Source organism: Neophocaena asiaeorientalis, unplaced genomic scaffold (genome assembly GCF_003031525.2).
Source record: "Neophocaena asiaeorientalis asiaeorientalis breed wild unplaced genomic scaffold, Neophocaena_asiaeorientalis_V1.1 scaffold263, whole genome shotgun sequence".
Lineage (NCBI taxonomy): Eukaryota > Metazoa > Chordata > Mammalia > Artiodactyla > Phocoenidae > Neophocaena > Neophocaena asiaeorientalis.
The window spans coordinates 622,827-627,644 of record NW_020175015.1 but is presented as its reverse complement, the minus strand read 5'-3'; the positions used below and the strand labels follow the sequence as shown (position 1 = coordinate 627,644).

Here is a 4,818-nt window from a genome sequence, read left to right as displayed (position 1 = left end):
CCCGCCGCGCAGCACAGCGCCCGCCTCACAGCGACCGCCGCGGCCGGGGCGGGGAGCTGGGGATCTCGGGAGCCGAGCAGCCGAGCTGGGAGGGCGCGCGGGGGCCCGTGTGCGCGTGTGTGCGCGCCGCCGAGCCAGCGCTGGGCAGGGCCCGGACGCGTCAGGGCCCTGAGGTCGGCATTAGGGGTCCACAAGGATGCTGTCCGGCTTGTGTGTGTGTGTGTGCGTGCGTGTGTGTGTACGTGAGAGCGCACGCTGGGGTGGGTATACGTGCGCGTGTGTGCAAGCGAGGGTGCGTGTGCACCGCTGCGTGCTCTACCGATTGGGGGTGCGTTTGCCTGGATGGAGCGGGGTGCACGTCTTTGTGCTGTGTGCGTGTGTGCAGGCGCGCTCCCCTGCGCACGCCGGGGGGCGGCCTTTGCGTGTGCGGGAGCGTGGACGCCGAAGGTGTGCGACCCCAGGGCCGAGCTCCGGGCGGAGCCCCTGGTGGGGGTCGGTGGGAAACTTCGGGTTCCTGCGGTGGCTTTCGCCCTATGCCCCACCCTATCCCCACCCCACCTCCCCGCCCTTCTGGAGAGATAACATCCTACAACCCCACAGGGACAGGAAGAAGGGGCGGAGGGGGCCAGAGAAAGCAGAGTCAACGCTGGGGAACTGATGAGGGTGGGAGGGGGACCGGAGGCGAGCAAGGGTAGCTTTGGTGACTGCCACGGAAGAGGAAGCATTGAAAAGAGGAGATAAGGAAGGGGGCATAGAGCTGGCGGCGCTGTGGCCTGGGAGTCTGGCCGGTTGAGTTGCGTCATGGAAAAGCCCCCTCCTAGCTTCATGGTCTGTTGTGGGTGACCCTGGACACCAGCCCTCTCAGAACCAGTCTACAAACATGTAAAGGGGGATATTAACACCAGCGTGCAGAATTGTTCCTAGGTGTTTGCTGGCCTACCCTGAGTGCCTGACACACGGTAGGTGTCCAGTGCATGTTAGCCCATACTTCTGCAGGCTTCTGGGTGTCCTGTAAAATCCTGGCTGGGACCCTGAGATCCCTTCCTGCTTTGCAGGTGGTGGGAGAGTGTGAGGTCTTTCCCACCCCCTCACTGCTGGGATTTGACTAATTGGCCCTGATAGGGCCCTAATATTGGTGTATTAATGGGAGGAGAGGAAGCTATCATTTACTCTGATGTGATTGTGAGTCTGTAAACATCTCCTGTGATTATGCTCAGAAGCAGTTACCTATGCTGGTTTTACATAATTGGGAAAGGATATCCCAGTATAATTACTATAATTATGTCCAGATCGGTGGATGGTTGAGAAGAGGAAGTGTTGATGGGCAGGCAGGGTGGTCCAGGGTCTGGGCAATGTTAGGAATTAGGCGAGTTGGATTAGGGCCCAGAACCTTCCTCCTGGCCTTGGCCTCTGGGCTTCACCCTCACTCCCACAGGGGAAGGAGAGGAAGCTACCTGCTGTTTCTGCTGAGGTCAGGGACTTGAGAGGAGCACACCAGAGTCCTGCATGATGACAGGAGGCTTACCAAGTGAGCCAGAGAAGACCCTAACCAGGATGGAGAGGCCAGGCCTGGCCACTCTCTGCATCCACTTCCCCACCTAGAAAACACGGGGCTCAGCCCTCCCACGTGATCTCCAGTGCCTCTCAAGATGATACCCAAAGCACCTGGATTTTAAAATTCAGGCAAATTCTGCATTTGACTCAACAAGTCTTTGTGTTTAGTTTACTATAAAACATAATGCTAAAAATTACTTTCAAGTAAAACAAACAGTCCAGGAAGATGCATTGGACGGTTTCAGGGTAACCCCTGTTCCCACATAGCTCTTTCCAGCCCCGTTTGGAAAGCGTGGCTCTAACATTCTAGGGCCACTGAACAGATTGGTGAACTATGGAATCAACGTGCAGCGTTTCAAGTATGTCCCCACTGCCCCCCCCAACTAGACTAGAAACTTCATGAGGGGGTGTATGGTGTGCCTGGCACTACTTGATGCTCACAATTCTATGAGATAAATGCTCTTTTCCCTTTTTTTTTTTTTTAATAAATGAGCAAACTGATAGTTGGAGAAAATAAGTAGTTTGCCCAAATCCGTTGCCTCCCCTGGACTTTGGCCTCTGATTCCTCCTCCTCCAGCCCTCCCCAAAGGGAAGCTAATATGTGGTAGAGCCAGAGTGTGGCCCTTGATTCACTCTTCACTCATTAACTGTTTGTGGAATATGCCATGCATGCATGGTTCTAGGAACTTACAAATCATGGTCAATAGGACAAACGGAGCTGTCATTTCAGTGAGGGATCTCACTGGGAGAAGAGGAGCTTACCTGTCAGGCTCTTTGGACAACATAGTTATGTATTCCTAGTAGAATTAAAATTAATAAAAATGTAAAAGTAGTAATGTTGAGGAGACCTCTATAAATATAAAAAGTCTAATTTCAGGCAGTAAGTGTTATGAATGAAATAAAAGTGATGGAACAAAGAGTGATGGGGGCAAGTGCACTTAGAAAGAGGCTCTTCAAGGAGACACCTCTGGGCAGAGACCTGCAGGGGAGGACTCAGCGATTTGTGGTGTGCGGGGAGAGCCAGGGGAAGAGCCACCCAGGCAGAGGGGGCGGTAAGGACAGAAGCTGGGCCTTCCTGAAGCACAGGAGCAAGGAAGGACAGGGTGCCTGGGTTTGGGTGAACAGGGAAGGAGTGGTGCAGACCGCGCAGGCTTGTGGCTAGGGCTGAGGAGTTTGGGGAGCCGGCGGAGGACTTAGGAAATGAGTAACAGTACCTGCTTTACATTTTTAGAGGTCACTGGCTTTTGGATGGAGATGTTTTGGAGCGAGACAGGAGAAGAGGTGGGGCATCCTGTTATTGGAGTAGGTCAGAGAGAACGGATGGTGGTTGAACTAAGGTGATGGCAGCAGAAATGAAGAGAAGTAAAGGGATGGGACTTCCCTGGTGGTCCAGTGGTTAGGATTCCACACTTCCACTGCGAGAGGCCCAGGTTCGATCCCTGGTCGGGGAACTAAGATCCCACAAGCCATGTAGCGTGGCCAAAAAAAAAAAAAAAAAAGAGAAGTAAAGGGGTTCATCTATATTTGGAGGTAGAGCCGACAGCACGTGCTGAGGGACGGACTGTAGACAGTGGAGGATCCAGGATTACCCTGAGTTTTGGGGCAGGTCTGTTTGTTCCACACTCCATGTAGCCCACCTCCCCACACATTTCTCCAAGGGTTGAGAAGACTGGAGACCTCTTCTTTCCTGTCTTAACTTATTTGCAATACATCCTCACCTGAAAACCAGAGTGATTTTTCTAAAAGGCAAATAGATTCTATTACTGAGGCTCATAGGAGACAGTCATCTCCAGCTATGTCTCAACTTGGGCCAGTCACATGCCTGCAATTTACCACTTACAATAATTTTTTATCAAGGAGAGAGGGAGGGAGGGAGAGAGAAGGAAAGGGAAGGGAAGGCAAGAGAGAAAGTATTGATATTATTCCTGCTTTATAGATGAGAAAACGAAGACACTGGGAGGGAAAGTGCCTAAGCCAAAGACAGAAAAATAAAAGAGCTGCAGCTCACTCCTAAAGCCTCTGCTTGGCTGGTCAGGTAGTTGACTGTCAGACTGAAGTGTGAGTGAGTGGGTGGGTGGGTGGATGGGTTTTCAGCTCCCTGTTCAGCAAAAGATGTGAGGCTGACTAGTACCCACCTTTGAGATCTTAAAGGTGAATAAACTAAGGAGCTTCCCCACCTCTGCTCCAACCAGAAATCTGGGTGTCATCCTTGACTTCTCCTTTGCCCCCCTCATTCCATATCAATCCAGTTCCCTGCTTCTACCTCTAAGTGTCTTCCAGTAAGCTGGAGAGGTAGGTAGGAGCCAGACCATGCTGAGCCTGGAGGGTCGTGTTAAGGAATTTAGTCTTTATCCAAAGATCAATAAAGAAGCTTTGAAAGATTTTAAACAGAGTGGTGACATGTTCAGACATACGTTTTGAGAAGATGGCTCTGGCCATTGTATGAAATATGGACTGGGCATGGGCCTGAGGGGATGTGGAGGGGGAGACCAATCAGGAGGCAGTGTCAGCAGTTTAGGGAGGGATGATAACTACATTCCAGCGAGAAGATACTCAACAGCTGCAAAGCCAGGGGGGAAGGAAAGGCCATGACACTTTGGAAGGATTCAGAGGGATCTGTGGCCAAAGCACAGAGAGGGGAGGGGAGGAGCTGGAAAGGAGGGTGAGGGCCGTATCCTGAGGAAGAACGCTCACAGATGGGTCAGCTCCCCAGTATGGCAGGGGCTGTTTTACATTTGTCTAACAAGTGTAAACAAATCTAACAAATCTCCAGTTTGTCTAACAAGATTTCTTTACGGTGGGCTTACTGGTATTTAACTACTTGGACAATTTAAGGTTCTTATTTGTAATCAACAGAAACCAATTCTGGCTGACTTAATCATACAAAGAACATATTGGCAAGATAGTCATGTAGCTACTACTGCTGAACGATGGATACCACAACTCATACCCCCACTACTGCCAGAACCAAACCTAGCCCTGTTGCTGCCCCAGAAACAAGATATGGCCACTGTCACCTCTGTCACCAGAATGGATTCTTTGCTGGCCCTACATCTGTCAGTCAAAGTCCCCTATGCATCTGATTGGCTGAGCCTAGTCATGTGCCCTTGCACTAGGTCATGTGATCCTACCTGTGCTGCAAGGACACTGAGAATCTGTGTGGTTGGCATTTGTGATTCCATACTGCAAGGCAGGCTTTAACTTACCCCAAGACTCAAAGTGTGGAGGATTTCCCAAACATGAGTAAGGAGTTTAAAGGCTGAG

General features: G+C 51.2%; 1 non-coding gene across 1 annotated transcript; it reads left to right on the top strand.

Moving 5' to 3' along the window:
* The first annotated feature begins 2,932 nt into the window (after nt 1-2,932).
* Nucleotides 2,933-3,005, top strand: TRNAG-UCC (transfer RNA glycine (anticodon UCC)). Its single transcript has one exon. It is a non-coding gene; the product is annotated as a tRNA-Gly (tRNA).
* Nucleotides 3,006-4,818: the final 1,813 nt, after the last annotated feature.